The sequence below is a fragment of the Ursus americanus genome, chromosome 10, assembly GCF_024610735.1.
Source record: "Ursus americanus isolate L20-20 chromosome 10, mUrsAme1.1.p, whole genome shotgun sequence".
Lineage (NCBI taxonomy): Eukaryota > Metazoa > Chordata > Mammalia > Carnivora > Ursidae > Ursus > Ursus americanus.
This window is the reverse complement of record NC_142136.1, coordinates 26,257,176-26,276,496: the sequence shown is the minus strand read 5'-3', so window position 1 is coordinate 26,276,496 and position 19,321 is coordinate 26,257,176. Positions and strand designations below refer to the sequence as shown.

The window sequence follows — 19,321 nt, the reverse complement described above, 5'->3', positions numbered from 1 at the left end:
GCTCTAGGTAAACATATCTCTGATGTGATTCTCTATACTTGCAGTCTCTCTAGAATTTGGAGTGGTCATGTGCCATGGGAATCACAAAACTCTGATAAGTCTAAGAAAGTCACTGAATTTCAATTTATTCAACAACTTCTTTTCTCGGTGTAAGTAAAGGAGTGCTAATATCCAAGTTCTTATTATGTTGTAGCTGTAACCTGAAGTCAGATGGATTTTTTATTTAAAAATAAATCAATGTTTTATTTTTCACCTTTAAAAAATTTAAAATGGAATGCTTCACAAATTTGCATGTCATCTTTGTACAAGGGGCCATGTTTATCTTTTCTTTGTTGTTCCAATTTTAGTATAAGGGCTGCTGTAGCAAGCACTTGCTTTTTATTTTATACAACTATGATGTTTGGGTGAGCTGAGTTTAACAGTCCACTTACAGTTGGCTTTATTTGATGAATAAATGAGGGGTCAGAGGAGAAGAGTTTTCTATATTGCCAAAAGTAGAGAAAAGAAAGAAGGCTCATCAGATGAACGATTGGCGGAGACAGACTGACCAGCTGATGGACTTATTTCTCTAAGGAGAAACACTGAGGATGCAATTGGAGATGCTCAGATTCAAAGTCAATGATGTGTAAAAAAGAGAAAATGAGAGGGTGATCGTTCCAGTTCTTTTAGTCCTGTAGAATCATTCTAGCATCCGAGAGATGTGGGATCATCAATGATGGCACCTTCTGCATTGATTCCATTTTCACCATAAACATCAGAAATAGTGATGCAAGCAAAGTGCATTTATGTAGCATCTTTATCAGAATTCATCAATAATACAGTCAGTAAAGGGGAGGAGAAAATGGCTATGGCAAAGTGATGATTATTGCCAGATTTGGGGTTTTTTAGCACACATGTAACACTGACTGGAGATTAACATAAATAGATGCCTCAGCATGGGGCTGATTTCCTGTAACAGTAAATGAGATGAAAGACAATAAAATTTGTGCTGTAACTATTACTCTACAATACTCACAGGTTGGCATGACTTGGAAAAATTTAAATTATGTATTTAAAATACTTTTTCAAGTTAACTTCTAAATAGAACCCAGTTTTACTTTGATATGGAAATGTTAAAAGGAGGAGTCAAAAGAAAATGAAGGACACTAAATTATTCTTAAATGAAGCATCTGCATATGATACTGTTCTTAATTTCTTTGTCTGAATTTTCCAATATACACTCATAAGTTCAAACTAAATGAAATTTTTAATAATAGAAAATAGCTACACTTATTTTTTTAAATAATCAGAATATGACTTCTGATGACATGTCGATTCTATATTTGAGAGTTAAATGACATTTTTATCTCACAATTTCTAATCTTAAGAAAGGAAGCAAATTAAGAATGAACGTGGACACATAATTGTGTTTGCCATTCTAGTAGGACAATTGGGAAAATGCCAGGAATTTTTCTTTCCTGCTTGATATAATACCCTGAGAACTCTAATAACAGACAACTTTGTCCTTTAGAAGCCACAGATGGGTGAATATTGGTATAAATTAGAATTACAAAGTTAAGCAAAAGATATGAAGACACATTATCATAAAAATGAAGTGTCAAAACACATTTTAAGTATTATTTTTCATATATTTTGTCATTCTTTCCATTCTATCTCATACATTTGCCCTTTGCTTTCATGAAATGTTTTATGAAATATACAAGAATGGCTCAAATGCTTTGCTATTAGATGATTAAGGGTAAAATCCAATTAATTTTGTTTCTTAGAGAAAATACTGCCTCAACTTTTCATTGCTCAACTCTGAATTTTTATTGCAAAATAAAATACCAAATTTATTACATTTTCTGTTGCCAACTTGAAGAAAATCAAGAGAACAAATATTGCCTTATGTATACTGTATAGTCATTTTCAAAAGGAATATTGCCTATATTGAGTAAGAGCAATGGCAGAGCTTAATATCCTTATGTTTCTTTACACAAGATTTACTGTTCACTAAACGAATAATTACCATAGCAATTGTTAAAACACAAATACACCCAATGCACATTAATGAAGCACACAAGAAGGCAAAGGCATTTCTATTTGTCTTTATTAAGCTTTTCAATTTAAAAATATTCAATTCTCATAATTTAAATTAGTGAACTTTTGTTTACCTTTGACAATCTAATAAACAGTGAAAGCATGTAGGAGGATAAAAGTCACTGAAGTTTATGTTAGATACCTGCTTACTCTTCAAATAAAATTAAATCATTTATTGAGCCTTGAAAGGAGCTGCAATGAGTTTTAGATTTGAACTTTATCCCCAGTTGTACAACCATTGTTAGGTCTTTGCACTCACTCATTTTACTGCAAAATGACTAATAATATAAAATTAGTCACTGATGGGAACTAACAATATGATAAGTGGTCTCTTTAAATTAGCTCTTAGAAGAAACATTAAGGCATAAGGAGGAAGACAGCAGAGGAGTAGGAGACCCTATTTCAACCAGTCCCCCAGTCCCCTGAATTTACCAAACCATTCCAAACACCCATGAAATCAGCCTGAGATGTAAGAATTATATATATATATCTGGATCTCTAGAAGCAGAAAAGCACTGCCTGTGAGGAGGTAGGAAGGGTGAAGGCGAGATTCTGCGGGCAGATATTGGAAGATAAACAGAAGGGGGAGGGAGCCACCATAAGCTGGCACCAGGAAGGTGATATAACACCGGAGCACAAGTGTCCAGTGCTGGGGACTGGGCACAGACTTGCAGACTGGTAGCAGCGCGGAAAGGACTTTAGTCAGCCCCCTGACAGGATCCAGGAGGAACGGATGCGCACGCATGAACTGGGGGCAGCGCGCACGCGTGAACTGGGGGCAGCGCGCACTTTTTTTTTCTTTTTAAAGGTTTTATTTATTTATTTGACAGAGAGAGACAGCCAGCGAGAGAGGGAACACAAGCAGGGGGAGTGGGAGAGGAAGAAGCAGGCTCCTGGCGGAGGAGCCTGATGTGGGGCTTGATCCCAGAACGCCGGGATCACACCCTGAGCCGAAGGCAGATGCTTAACGACTGCACCACCCAGGTGTCCCCGACTCACACTTTTAAAAGCACAAAGGGCAGAGATGTGCCGGCCCTGGGATACACCTCTGGGAGAGTTGTTGTGGGGCGCACAACCTGGGTGGCTGTGGTTTTTAGCAGCGCAGACAGAAATGGAGACTGTGTGTCCTGGAGAACTCAGTGAAGAGCAGACTGTGATTTCTCTGTTCTGAGACTAGAGGTTTGGATGTGGTTACTTCTGCTCTGACTCTTGGAAGAGACACGGAAAGCTGCCAGGGAAAGTCGCCAGTGAACAAAAGCCCCAAAATACCAGTGTTCACTGAGCCCACCCCCCCACACACAGAGGGCAGGGCAACTCTGCCTAAGCAGGGTTGCCTGAGTAACAGTGCGGCAGACCCCACCCCCAGAAGACAGGCTGAAAGAACAAGAGGACGACAACCCTAGGGTCCCTATAAAACAGGTGCATCTTGTTTGGGTTATGGTTAATACTTCGGAATCTACATTACCTCAACTACCCCCCAACGGAATGACTAAGAGGAGGAACCACTAACAAAGAAAAGGATCAGAGACTATGGCCTCTGCCACAGACCTAATGGATATGGACATAAGCAAGATGTCAGAGACAGACCTCAGAGTAACAAATATGAAGTCGATATCTAGGTTTGAGAAAAATATTGGCAACAATATAGAATCTCTAAGGGCAGAAATGAGATCTCATCAGGCCGAAATTTAAAATGCTATTAATGAAATGCAGTCTAAATTGGATACTCTGACTGTCAGGTTAAATGAGGCAGAAGAACAAATTAGTGAGCTAGAAGATAAAATGATAGAAAAGAAGGAAACTGAGGAAGCCTGGGAAAAACAGCTTAAAGCCCAAGAGATCAGACTGAGAGAGATTAATGATGCCATGAAATGTTCCAATGCCAGAATTACTGGGATCCCTGATGGGGTGGAGAGAGAGAGAGAGGTCCAGAAGATAAATTTGAGCAAATCATAGCTGAGACCTTCCCTAATCTGGGGAAGGAAACAAGCATTTGTGTCCAAGAGGCAGAGAGTACCCCTCCCAAGATCAATGAGAACAGACCAACACCCCCACATATAACAGTACAACTCTCAGATCTTAGATCCAAGGAAACAATCCTGAAAGTGGTCAGGAGGAAGAGATATCTGACGTACAGAGGGAGGACCATCAGAATAATGTTAGACTTGTCCACAGAGACCTGGCATGCCAGAAAGGGCTGGCAAGACATATTCAGGGTACTAAATGAAAAGAACATGCAGCCAAGGATACTTTATCCAGCAAGGCTGTATTTCAGAATGGATGGAGAGACAAGGAGTTTCCAAGACCAGCAAAAACTGAACGAATATGTGACCACCAAGCTGACCCTGCAAGAAGTATTAAGGGGGGGTTCTATAAAAGAAGAAAGACCCCAAGATAGGGTCTAATATAGACCAGAAATTTACAGAGACAATCTGTAGAAACAAGGACTTCACAGGCAACATTATGGCACTAAAATCATATTTTTCAATAATCACTCTCAATGTGAATGGCCTAAATGCTCCCATGAAATGGCACAGGGTTGCAGATAAGATAAAAAGACATGACCCATCCATATGCTGTCTACAAGAGACTCATTTTGAACCTAAAGTTACATCCAGACTGAAAGTGAGGGGATGGAGAACTATTTTTCATGCCAACGGACCTCAAAAGAAAGCTAGGGTAGCAATTCTCGTATCAGACAAATTAGATTTTAAGCAAAAGGCTGTAGTAAGAGATACAGAGGGACACTATATCATTCTTAAAGGGTTTATCCAAAAAGGAGATCTAACAATGGTAAATATCTATGCCCCCAACATGGGAGCAGCCAACTACATAAGCCAACTGTTAACCAAAATAAAGAAACATATTGATAATAATACTTTAATAGTAGGAGACCTCAACACTCCACTCTCAGCAATAGACAGATCATCTAAGCAGAAAATCAACAAAGAAACAAGAGCTTTGAATGACATACTGGACCAGATGGACTTCATAGATACATAAAGAACATTCCACCCTAAAACAACAGAATACTCATTCTTCTCAAACACACATGGAACTTTCTCCAGAAAAGACCACACACTGGGTCACAAACCAGGTCTCAACCTTTACCAAAAGATTAAGATTATTCTCTGCATATATTCAGACCCCAATTCTTTGAAACTGGAACTCAGTCACAAGAAAAAATTAGGAAGGAATTCAAACACCAAATTAAAGAACTTAAACAATTCATGGAAACCAATGAGAACCAAAACACACTGGTCCAAAACCTATGGGATACTACAAAGGCAGCCCTAAGGGGGAAATACATAGCCATCCAAGCCTCACTCAAAAAAGTAGAAAAATTCCGAATAAACAAGCTAACTTTACAGCCAAAGGAACTGGAAAAGGAACAGCAAATAAAACCTAAACCAAGCAGGAGAAGAGAAATAATAAAGATTAGAGCAGAGATCAATGAAATAGAAACCAGAAAAACAGTAGAGCAGATCAATGAAACCAGAAGCTGGTTCTTTGAAGGAATTAATAAAATCGATAAACCTCTGGGCCGACTTATCCAAAAGAAAAGAGAAAGGACCCAAATTAATAAAATTATGATTGAAAGGGGAGAGAGCATGACTAACACCAAGGAAATATAAACAATTATTAGAAATTATTATCAGCAACTATATGCCAATAAATTAGGCAACCTGGAAGAAGTGGATGCCTTCCTGGAAACCTATAAACTACCAACACTGAAACAGAAAGAAATTGACAATCTGAATAGACCAATAACCAGTAACGAAATTGAAGCAGTAATCAAAAACCTCCCAAAAACAAGAGTCCAGGGCCTGATGGATTCCCAGGGGAATTCTACCAAACAATTAAAGAAAAAATAACACCTACTCTCCTGAAGCTGTTTCAAAAAATAGAAACAGAAGGAAAACTTCCAAACTCGTTCTATGAGGCTAGCATTACCTTGATCCCAAAACCAGGCAAACACTCCCATCAAAAAGGAGAATTACAGACCAGTATCCCTGATGAAAATGGATGCCAAAACTCTCAACAAGATCCTAGCCAATAGGCTCCAACAGTACATTAAACGGATTATCCATCACGACCAAGTGGGATTTATTCCTGGGATGCAAACGTGGTTCAACATTCGCAAATCAATAAATGTGAAATAACACATTAATAAGAGAAGAGACAAGAATCATATGATCCTCTCAATTGATGCAGAAAAAGCATTTGACAAAATACAGCATCTGTTCCTAATTAAAGCTCTTCAGAGTGTAGGGATAGAGGATACATTCCTCAATTTCATAAAAACCATCTACAAAAAGCCCACAGTGAATATCATTCTCAATGACAGCTCTAAGCTTTTCCCTTAAGATCAGGAACATGACAAGGATGTCCACTCTCACCACTACTGTTCAACATAGTACTAGAAGTCCTAGTGTCATCAATCAGACAACAAAAAGAAATAAAAGGTATTCAAACTGGCAAAGAAGAAGTCAAACTCTCTCTTCACAGATGACATGATGTGGAAAACCCAAAAGACTCCACCCTCAAATTACTAGAACTCATACAGCAATTCAGTAATGTGGCAGAATTTCTATACACTAACAATGTATCTGTAGAAAGAGAAATTAGGGAATTGATTCCATTTACAATAGCACCAAAAACCATTAGATACCTAGGAATAAACCTAACCAAAGAGGCAAAGCATCTACACTCTAGAAACTGCAGAACACTTATGAAAGAAACTGAAGAAGACACAAAAAAATGGACAAACATTCCATGCTCATAGATTGGAAGAATAAACATTTTAAAAATGTCTATGTTGCCCAGAGCAATCTATACTTTCAATGCCATCCCTATCAAAATACCAATGGCATTTTTCAAAGTGTTGGAACACACAATCCTAAAATTTCTAGGGAATGAGAAAAGACCCCGAATGGCCAAGGAAACATTGAAAGAGAAAAACAAAGCTGGGGGCATCACGTTGATGGATTTCAAGCCGTATTACAAGGCTGTGATCACCGAGACAGCATGGTATTGGCACAAAAACAAACACATAGATCAATGGAACAGAATAGGGAGCCCAGATACGGACCCTCAACTCTATAGTCAACTAATCTTTGACAAATCAGGAAAAACTACCCAATGGAAAAAAGACAGTCTCTTCAATAAATGGTGTTGGGAAAATTGGACAGCTACACAGAAGAATGAAACTCGACCATTCTCTTACATCGTACACAAAGATAAACTCAAAGTGGGAGAAAGACCTCAATGCAAGACAGGAATCCGTTAAAATCCTAGAGGAGAACATAGGCAGTAACCTCTTCAACATCGGCCACAGCACCTTCTTTCATGACACATCTCCAAAGGCAAGGGAAACAAAAGCAAAAATGAACTTCTAGGACTTCATCAAGATAAAAAGCTTCTGCACAGCAAAGGAAACAGTCAAAAAAACTAAAAGGCAGCCCACGGAATGGGAGAAGATATTTGCAAATGACACTACAGATAAAGGGCTGGTATCCAAGATCTATAAAGAACTTTTCAAACTCAGCACCCAAAAAACAAATAATCAAGTCAAAAAATGGGCAGAAGACATGGACAGACCCTTCTCCAAAGAAGACATAAAAATGGCTAACAGACACATGAAAAAATGTTCAACATCAGTAGCCATCAGGGAAATTCAAATCAAAACCATATTGAGATACCACCTTAAAGCAGTTAGAATGGCAAAAATTAACAAGGCGGGAAACAAGAAATGTTGGAGAGGATGTGGGATGTGGAATCCCACTGTTGGTGGGAATGCGAGATGGTACAGCCACTCTGGAAAACAGTATGGAGGTTCCTCAAGATGTTAAAAATAGAGTTACCCTATGACCCAGCAACTGCATTACTGGGTATTTACCCCAAAGATACAGATGTAGTGAAAAGAAGGGGCACATGCACCCCAATGTTCATACCAGCAATTTCTACAATAGCCAAACTGTGGATGGAGCCAAGATGCCCTTCAACAGACAAATGGATAAAGAAGATGTGGTTCATATATACAATAGAGTCTTACTCAGGCATCAGAAATGATGAATACCCACCATTTGCATCAACATGCACAGAATTGGAGGAGATTATGCTAAGTGAAATAAGTCAAGCAGAGAAAGACAACTATCATATGGTTTCACTCATACGTGGAACATAAGGAATAGCATGGAGGACATTAAGAGAAGGTAGAGAAAAATGAAGGGGGGGAATCAGAGGAGGAGATGAGCCATGAGAGACTATGGACTCCAGGAAACGAACTGAGGGTTTTTAGGAAGGTGGGGGTTAGCCCAGTGATGGGTAATAAGGAGGGCATGTATTCCAATGAGCACTGGGTGTTATACACAAATAATGAATCATGGAACACTACATCAAAAACTAATGAAGTACTGTACATATGGTGACTAACATAACATAATAAAAAGAAAAAGAAAGAAACATTAATGGATTTCAGTGCTTCATTAGATTTTTTTTTCAATTCTTTTCGTGGGTTGAGAGGTTTTGCAGACCTACAGTGCATTCATTCTGAGGGCCAAAAAATGAATAACTGGATTATTATAATTGCAAAATATAAATGAATATAATTTTTATGTCTCTTCTGTAAAACAATGACTCACCACTGTTGATAATTCATAAAAATCTGTCATTTGTATTTTTTCTCATTGTGCTTCAATCCAGAAATATGAAACTATTGTGCATGTACTCATAATTTTTTAAAAGGCCCAATTTAAAATATCCTTAAGGGATTAAGGATAGACAATAAGAATAATGCAAGTACTATAGAGAGTTGCAATATACTGTCTTTCTAAATTTGTATAATTAAAGGTAAACAAAGCCTTAGAATCCCAGCTCTTAATATAATGCATTGCATAGTCCAGGTGCCAATGTAAGTAGGCAGATTTGTAGATAATACAATGGCATTTGACTTTGAATTGCAATTTTGAACATCATGTGGGATTTTGAAAAATAAATAGTACATAGAAATAATTAATTTAACTCCTTGACTTAATTTGAAGGAAACTAGATGCATTTGTCCAGCTATCATACCTGCTCAGATGTTATTATTTGTTCATTTCACACTAACGTTGAAAAGTATTACCTCATGGGAGAAAGTATGAAATATGCTCCTTACTTTGTATTTTCCTTGAAAGGTGCCATCTATGAATTCATTCACGAATTCAAATTACTATCCTTGAGATATGTTTCTCTGCAGAGCAGACTACATATGGATTTCTACAGGAATACACTCCCCCAATAGGTAACTCTCGTTTTCTAAAAATTTCCTTTTTCTGATGGGGTACATTGAAGATGAAAAGAGACTGAGCTAATTTTGGATTTTTTTTTCCTAACTGAGAATGTATCTCACTAGGTAATCTTGACAAAGCCTTATTATTTCCAATTTACAAATAACACATTGAAAGAGCAGTTAAAACATATCTTAAACATCTCAGAGTTTAAGATTAATTAAAATACAGTTCTATTAGATCAGAAATATCTCCTGACCATGCTGTTTTTATTTAATTTAGCACAGGTAGATAGATCCATAAACTCTAAACACTTACACAATTTGAATTTATAACTCATAAGCAGCATCATTTTTATGACATAGAAATGAATTTATAAACTGCTAATTGACATTTCTGTATTTATAGTGCAAATATTATGTCTTAAGTGGATATCTTTTATGTCCCTTTGTAAGAATTTGAGATTAGAATTAGAACACTGATCCAGCTTGAAACTAAAATGCTTTCCTAATACTCTTCTTACTATCGAAATGTCTTCTATAAAAATTACTATAAAGGTGGATTTTCTTTAGTCCAGAATAATTCATTAGTCTGAAAGGTTTTTACGTAATTGTAAAGCAATTACAGAGATCTGAGGGTATATGGATGTTTCATTAATCCTAGGATCTTGTTTTGAGAGCCTAACTCAAACCGAAAACATAAATGAAAAAGCTAACCCAGTAGGAGAAAAGAAACTTCTCCCAATCTTAATCTATGAATTAATATCCAGACATTTTTATCTCTTTATAAGATAAAAAATTATTATTCCCCCAGTAAATTTATATTTTCCTATATTTTGTGGTAGCCTGCATTGTTTATTCAAAATAATTATTGACCTCCCCCCAACAAAACTTTCAAAAGGAAAACTGTCTTTTCCATACATTGACTTCAGGTCTTTCTGCTTTGTCCAATGGGATGTAAACTTGAAAAGCTATCATCTAGTTTACCATTGCTATTTTCCCTTTGACTCCAAAATGTCAAGGGTCCTAGACAATAGCTGCTTCTTTACCATTTAAGTTCTAGAGTGAAGAAACATAGAGCTTAGGCTGAATAAAAAGCACATTTAACAACAGGAATTAAACTTTTGTTTTAAAACCACTAAAACATAGTGTTCTTTTTTTAAATAGTTGTATAACTTAGCCAAAGCACATTGACAAAATACTGAATTTATCTGTATCTAACAGCACTTATCTGTATTCTTTTGTTTGTTTATTGACATAAAGTAAAAACTTAATGTCCTCCATTGGAAAGCAAGATAAGATCTATATATTTTCTTAACATCATACACACATAAATAATTAAAAGCTAAAATACACTTACATATTTGATGACAAATCTGGTTATACTTAGCCTCCTCTTATTTTACTTTGTTGGAGTACCTTATGATAAGAAAGAACTGATCACAAACTACATTACTCCCAATATGCCACTGAATCTCAGAGCGTTGGTAGCTCTCCTTGATTTATGGATCCAGTCTAATTTCACAGAGCTCTATCAGCAAACTCATTCTGACACTCTTGAGCTACAACTATAGCAATTCATTTACAACATTCCCCAAACAAATTTCAACTTCACTAACAGATTGTGCTTGGCTGAAGCTGTTGGTGATTTAAAATAGCTGGAATCCTAATGTAAGTTTATAATGAAATGTCTGACAAGACTCTAACATGGGAGTCTCCTAATGATTTTGTAATGTTTTGACAATCTTGAAAATATGTTTTAAAAAAAGCTAGCAAATTCAAGTTTTCCCTAAGCAAAATATCCCATCTGTTCAAAAAAAATCTTTCAAAATACCAAAAGTACTAACCGCAGTGCAAGAAGAAGCACTCGTGTGATTTCATTTCTTTAAATAAATGATCCTTTGATGAGATAAATAATAAGAATTATAGAAACCTTTAAAAACTTGAGTTTATAATGCAACTGCCTGGTAACCTTTAAAGGTAAGTGACTGAGGGAATTGTTAAAGATCCCTCAACTGTGGCAAAATGTGTCCTGAATTCTCCGATTAGAGGAGCTGAAAGGGGTATTTAAAACCTTATTAGTTTAAAGCACAAAGAAAAAAGTGAGTTTTATACTAAATAGGGTACTGAATGGGCTCCCTTTACACAGTTATCATGAACATTCATCATTTCTCGCTCCAGTTGAGGGAATTTTGACAATTCGCCTTACAAGTCACCTTTAGAGCTATTCTACCAAGCTGATGAGGCCCCAATATTGATTGTGTTGTCCACAGGTTAGCTCAGATGATTGCAAATCACCTTGAGTTCCGTGGTCTATTCTGAGCTAACCATCTGTATAACCTAGAGAAGGTGAAAATTAAAACCTTCCCTTCGTACACAGAGATTTTTTCCAGCTTTCAAAGTTATTTCATATACTCAATTCCATATAATAAAGTCCTTAGCTCCTCTGCTTCAAATGTAACGAAACTGAGGCCCTGGGAGCTTAAATAATCCATATGGTCAACTGTGTGAGAATTTTTAATGCTGATTCAGTAAAGGGCCCTCCCTCCCTCCCACTTTGCTCCCTTCATCTTTTCATTCTTTCTTTCTACAGAAATAACTGAAGGTTTTTTTCTTATAATCTTGCTTTTAAAAGCTAGTAAATAAAATGGTTCCTACTATCATAAATTAAAAGTGATGTATAAAATTATTAATTTAAATTTACCTATTTTTAGCAATTAAGAAAAACGCTATGTGCACTTCATTTAAATTAGACATACTTATTAAAACTCAAAATAATTATTTCTCTTATTTCTTCATTTCGGCCAACACATTTCAAACAGCTATATTTTTTTGCTTATATTATATGTTTGGGGAAAATCACCTATGGATCTTATAGTCTATCTGACCATGTTAGCAATTCTACTTTAAGAAACTTAAGCAAATACCATATTTCCTTTGGCAAGTTTGTGGGTTTTAATTGTTGATTCAGAGAGCAGCACTTAACATTGAAAGCTAGATTTAACATGAATGGATGCATCTTGAGTTATAGTGCCCCTTACTTATCGAGGTCCCTTCTAAATTAAGTCATTTTCGTACCTAATTTTATAATTACGTGTTATCTTATTCTTAAAGAGATTCCCCAAATTATAATAAGTTTTAGCTTCCAAATGTGGATAATCGATTACTTATCATCTATAGTAACACAAATTAAAAAGCTCCCAATTAAAATTTGTCATATGTGTGCCCCTTTAATTTAAAATCACCATCAGTATTAAGACAGATTAAAGAGATTATTTCTAAAGATTAGCAAAAAAAGGGGTGACCATAAAATTTACAATCCAAACCAGGTTACTTTTCAGAGATAATATAAACCATGTATAGTCCAAACTGAGTATATGATTTCTTGCAATAATGGAGAATGTGGATTTTCTGAAACTGTGGATGCCTCAGTTTCCTGTTTCTTTGCACACAGGTATAGACGATTGGATAAAAATTTGGCATTTAGTGGTATAGACTAAGAGAAGAAAAGATTCAGGAGGACCTGCCAGATGTTTTCTAATAGTTGAGGCTCTGTGAATTAAAGGTGCACTTGTCCTGTGTTTCAAATGATTATGGAACTAGAATAAATAGAAGTCAAGAACTGAATGTGAGTTCAATTTAAGGAAGAATTGTTCCTCCCTTTTCAGAACTAAAACTACCCATCAGCGGAAAAGTCTTCCTTGTGAAACCATATGTGCTTTGTCACAGGTAATATTTTAATAGAAATAAGATGTCCCATTAAAAGACAAAAGATGTGAAAAAATTGTGTCCACTGGGAAAAGTCTTATAAGTTCTATGATTTGAAGTAGATCACATAGTGGTTAACAGGTTTCGCTCCAAGTCAGACATACTACATTTGGATTTTAGCTTTTTCCCTATAGAGTCCAGGATTTCTAAAAGGAAATATAAGTTAATGCCTAGAGAATACTTATATCTTACTTGTATTATTGCTAAGATATTATTTAGAGCTAATTAGAGTACAACATTTACACTGTATAGGAATGATAATTTTTTATCTGAGAAGCAAAACTTTTAAAGGTGTATCCTTTAGTTTGCTTTGTGCTGCCCCTCCCCACACACAGAAAATCAGCTGGCTTAAGAAAATAAGAAAATGCCTCATCTCACATGCAAAGAAATTTAAAGTAAAGGATGGATCCAGAGAAATGAACTAATTTTGGATTCATAATCTCTTCCAAAAACTCATGTACTTCTATATCGGGCATTATAGTCCCAGGCACCATTTGTTAGATGTTTGATCATGACGTCGGCTTACAGTGGGGAAGGAATACCCATGAACCTTTAGTCTGTAGCACCAAGAGTTACAAGTACCTGGGTGCAGCTCTTTCCATTAAGTGGGGAAAGGCATGTCATGAAAATGGAAGACAACTTCAAGTCTCCAAGGTTCTTCACATTGCTCAAAGGTATTTTAAATTTGGGAGTGAAACCTTACAGCAAACCAAAAAACAGGCTCTTAACTACAGAAAACAAACTGATGGTTACCAGGAAATTGGTCGGTGGGGGGATGGGTTAAATAGGTGATGGGGATTAGGAGTGCACTGGGCATTATATGGAAGTGTTGAATCACTATATTGTACACCTGAAACTAATATTACACCGTAGGCTAACTGGAATTTAAATAAAAACTTAAAAAAATTGGAAGCTAAATCTTAGATAACATTGCATTCCTCCTATAAATAAACATGAATGTGTTTCTACAATCCTGAAAACAAAATAATCACTAAAATGTGTTTATATAATAACAATAACCTAAGGTAGTTTGAGCTTAATATTTTGATTTTATAGCATTCCACTTACTGTGAAGTTAATAAATATGATGGATCTTCCCAAAGTTTTGAGCTAGTAATCGCTTCTCTAGTACCCTGTATAACTGTTTTTATTTCCTGCCAGCTTTGAGGTATAAGTAACAAATAAAAATTGTACATATTTAAGCTGTACAACTTGATGACTTGATTTTATATATATACATATATATATATACACACAAATAGTGAAATGATTACCACAATTGAGCTAATTAACACATTACCTCACATAGTTAACCATGTGTGTGATGAGAACACAAGATTTACTCGCTTAGCAAATTTCAAGTAACCACATTCACCATGCTGCGCACTAGATCCCCAGAACTTATTCAACTTATACCTGAAAATTTGTACTCTTTTACCAACATCTCCCCATTCCCGTGACCCCCAAGCCCCTAGTAACTAACATTATATTCTGTGGTTCTATGAGCTTGGCTTTTTTAGATTCCACATATAAGTGAGATCATACTTTTTATGTTTGACTTATTTCATATAGCGTAACATTCTCCAGGTTCACCCATGTTGTCATAGATGATAATTTTTATGGCTAAATAATATTCCATTGTGCACATATATCACATTTTCTTCTCCATTCATCTGTGGATAATTACTTATGTTGTTTTCCTATCTTAGGTATTGGGAATAATGCTACAATGACTATCAGAGTACAGATGCCTCTTGAAGAAGAAACTGATTTTATTTCCTTTGGATATATTATATATCCAGAAGTGACACTCCTGTATCATACAGAAGTTTTATTTTTAATTTCTGAAGGAACTGCATACTGTTCTCCATATTGGCTGCACCAATTTATATTCCAGCCAAGAGTGCACAAGAATTTCCTTTTCTGCACATCCTTGCCAGCATTTGATGTCTCCTCTTTTCAATAGTAGCTCTCCCAATGGGTGTGAGGTGATATCTCATTGTGGGTTTCATTTGCATTTTCCTGATGGTTAGTGATTTTGAGTACCTTTTCATATACCCGTTGGCTATCTGTATGCTTTTTTTTAATTTTTTTAATGTCTATGTAGGTCCACTGCCCATTTTTCATCAGGTTATTATTTGCTACAGTTGTATTAGTTCCTTACATATTTTGGATACTAACCTCTTACTATAGGTATGGTTTGTAAATATCCCATTCTATAGATTGTCTTTTCATTTTTTTACTGTTTACTTGCTGTGCAATAGCTAAAAAGCTAAAAAAAAGTTAGTGTGGTCCTACTTGTTTATTTTGGGTTTTGCTGCCTGTGCTTTTGATATTATATCCAAAAGGTCATTTTCAAGACCAATGTCAAGAAGTTTTCCCCTATGTTTTCTTCTAGCAATTTTATGGTTTCTGGTATTACATCTTGCACTGCTAGGCAGGGAAACAAGTATGTGATGCGAGGTAGCAGCTATGTGGGCGACACCAAAGATATTATTGGCATAAGCGATACCTTGTTACTCGTATTATTCTGAATGTAAAATTTAAGCATGATTATCAGATAACACCACACATGTCTTCAAAAAGGCAATGGACTGTTTATTTAAATTGTCATTTTTGTATGTATTTCCTTATATATGCATTGGTATGTTTATGTATATAAAAGAGTATGCATTAACAAACCGGGGAATCTTCACTTCTCTAGAACTGAGGCATCCTCACTGTGATTTTCTGTGTTTGCTTATTTTTACAATTGTCTATAACTGCAAAAAATTTCAAAGTTTTACAAAACCATGAACACAAATAGAACCCTTTGAGAATACAAATTCAAATAAGATAACATTTGCTCTCTAGATAAAATATGTAAATAATTGCTTTATTACTACTACAACTTGAGAACAAACTGTACTGTTTCTAATTTATATCATCAGTTCTTGCCTTTCAATTATACGAAAGTGTCCTATGAAAAAAAATTCTTGACATAGCTTAATGAGTATGTATGTTAAATATATATGTACCTATGTAATTATTCCACGTAATAATAAATAACCACATTACTTAAAGATTTAATATTTACTTTTCTGATTACTTATATAATATTTTTACATTGATTTTACACTGGAAATTAAATAATTTTGAAAAAGCAATAATCGTGTATATAACAATTTTTAGAAAGTTATGTTTAATAGTCTATACTTTCAGAGTAATTCTTCGTTTTAATCTCACTGGGAGGGAAATAATTATTAGCTTTTAGTGTCAGATTCACTAATAAAGAGGATACATTTTAAAATTTTATTAATTTTTGCATTTACTTTCTGCATCCTATTATTTTATTTTATTGTAGCACATCATTGATTATTAGGATAGGAAAACAAAATCACCCTTCCAAGGTTATAATAATGATTTTCCACAGAAGACTATTTGATAAAGATCAAACTAGCATTCTTCCATGAGTCCTTTTTTTTTTTAAGATTTTCCTTATTTATTTGAGAGAATAAGCAAGAGGAAGAGCACAAGCAGAGGGAGGGGCAGAGAGAGGGAGAAGCAGACTCCCTGCTGATTAGGGAGCTCCAAGTGGGGGCTCCACCCCAGGACCCCAGGATCATGATCTGAACCAAAGACAGATGCTCAACCCACTGAGTCACCCGGCACCCCGTTCCATGACTCCTTTCTGTTATAGATCCTGTCTGTGTGTCTATGGTCTACTTATCAAGGCTGTAAGAGATCTAATTTGATTTTTACCTTCACTTTGTTTTCTTCCTTGAATTGAGAGCATCTTATATAAAATACATACACAATTTAATTATTAATAAATTAACTAACATATTTGGGAAGACACAGGAGATTTTTATAGATATTTCAGGAACAATAAGGCAATTCAGTTGAGTTCCTCAGGCAACATCCATAACCATTAAGGAGTAGTAGGAGGATAAATGTTCTGGGTACTCTCATGCTTGATTGATATTAGAGGTTGAGGGAAAACTTGAAGAGAGGTCCAAGATGGCTTTCCCCTAAGATATATTCAGTGTGTTTCCCACATGTGATTATGGAACATTAAAATAAGAAAATAAAGAAGCAAGCAATATTTTATTATTTATTATATTCTGATTGTTCTTCCTTTTTTGTTGGGACCAGCGTATAAAATTTAAGGATTCACTGCATGGAAAGAAATGTGTCATTTCTAGAATTTTAGAACTTCTAGAATTTTAGAACTATTAGAAATTTTAAACATTATCTATAGAATTATTTCATTTATAAAGTGAGTAAGCCAAACCTACAAGTTTCTACCATCAGACAACAATCCTCATAAAGATCTTCAGCACGACTCTTGTATCCACTTTTCTCTGTTGTTTTTAAATGGATTTTTCCATCGATTCTTCAAGTGAAGTGACAGCTAACTGATTGCCACTATACTGTTCCATTCACCATTAAGAGAAGTGGATATTCACAGCCCTCCTTGTAAATAAAATGATTTAACTATACTCATAGAACCCCACAGTGATTAACAGTAGCTCTCCTTTGAGTAGAAAAACAGAGGGTTTTAAATATGGAAATCTTGTTCCTTTTTTTTGTTGATTAAAATAATTAATGTATCAGACTCCAAGATTTTATTTTAATAGTTATTTTTATCCAACCCAGATTAAGCTTTTAATAAATGTCAGTGAATTTACTTTTAAAGAAAATTTCTTCCTTGTTTAAATATAAGTAAGTATGCCAAATGCATTTCCAAACACTGCAAAAGAATCCATAAAACTTATAGTTATCAATGCTTAGCTTGCCTATAATTGTTTCTAATTAACCTTTCCTGTGTCAGCCCGCTCTAATCCTGTTTAAGTGCATCTGCAGTGTTCCAGAATGTTTACATTTCTACTTCAGAATTTTTCTTAAAGTTTTCTATCAAATGTTTTGGTTCTGAAAGCAATCAGCCTCCATTGTTTCCTGCTCTCCTTGCTTGTGAGCAGTAGGCTTCATATATAAGGCTTTGCAAAGGTGTTCAATTATTGTGTTTGTATCACAATCCTGCATTCTCCTTTATTTGCGATCACTTTCATACACCTCTCTGCTTTCACTGCAATGATGTTACGTTTACTCAGACTCTTCTCTGATTTTGGTAACCAGGTGTGTGATACCAAGTTATGTGCTCCAGAAAGTCTCATTATGCTCAATCCACAAATACCTCTTCTTAAAGGTTTTGCTGTAAGTCATCAACCTTAAAATTTAAAGAAAAGTCCTAATGCTTAGAAATACAACCAGCATACAAAACATTATCACATGCAATAAATTATTTTAGACAGAATTAACATAAATGAGTTATTCATCTCTGTAGCATGGTAATGTGCACCATGCCTGAAATGAAGTTAATATTTAGCGATGCTTGTTAAAAGAAGAATGAACTGAGTGAGCTACAAATGATTCAGTATTCTTTATATGAAGATCATAATTCAGAATTCTCCTCAAGTAGATATTTTTCACTTTCGGATTCTTAAGTTTTTCTTTAAACTTTATCCTCAAAGTTATGATTAAGTGAAGATTCAGAGTGAAGGTGTTCATATTAGTTCCCATAATTTATAGACTTGTCTGCCATAGATATTTAGAAACTAGATACATGAAATGACTTTTATTGTTATTTCATCATTATATATTTCATTTATCTGTAGACAGAATGATAAAAATACCTTACCTTTGTAAAACAGCCTTGTAAAATCATCTATATTTATTATTTTACATTTTTTTTGGTTCTATCACTCTAGGGGTTCAAGATGCTTTATCAAAAGTTTTATTTTGTTTTCTTTTTTTTTTTCTTTTTCTTTTTCTTTTATGTTAATGATAAGCCACATAGAACTCCTCTGACACCGGTAACTACGCATAAAGTCATGCTCAAGGCTGCTTTCCCTGTTATAAATTTAATGTGTTTAAGAAAAAACAAAACAAAAGCACTGAATCTCTTAAAAGCCTGAGACAAAACCATTCAATATATCATAGATTGCCCTCAAGAAAGTCAATACCAAAGGGTATTTCTTACTGGCTTACACTAACAGTAATTAGGCTCTTCATGGTTTTTCGACCTGATGGCTTTATCTGAAGTTGGGGTGGGAATGTCTAAATTCAATTTCAGTGTGATGAATTTGTCTAAATTCTACTCAGTCTTTACTTTTAAAAAGCAGCATATAGTTAAGAGGTCAGGAAGTCTAATCTTTCAAAATA

The 19,321-nt window shown here is 35.2% G+C and overlaps 1 non-coding gene across 1 annotated transcript; it reads right to left on the bottom strand.

Moving 5' to 3' along the window:
- Positions 1 to 263: 263 nt before the first annotated feature.
- LOC123801191 (U6 spliceosomal RNA) lies at positions 264 to 371 on the bottom strand. Its single transcript, XR_006782148.1, has one exon. It is a non-coding gene; the product is annotated as a U6 spliceosomal RNA (small nuclear RNA).
- Positions 372 to 19,321: the final 18,950 nt, after the last annotated feature.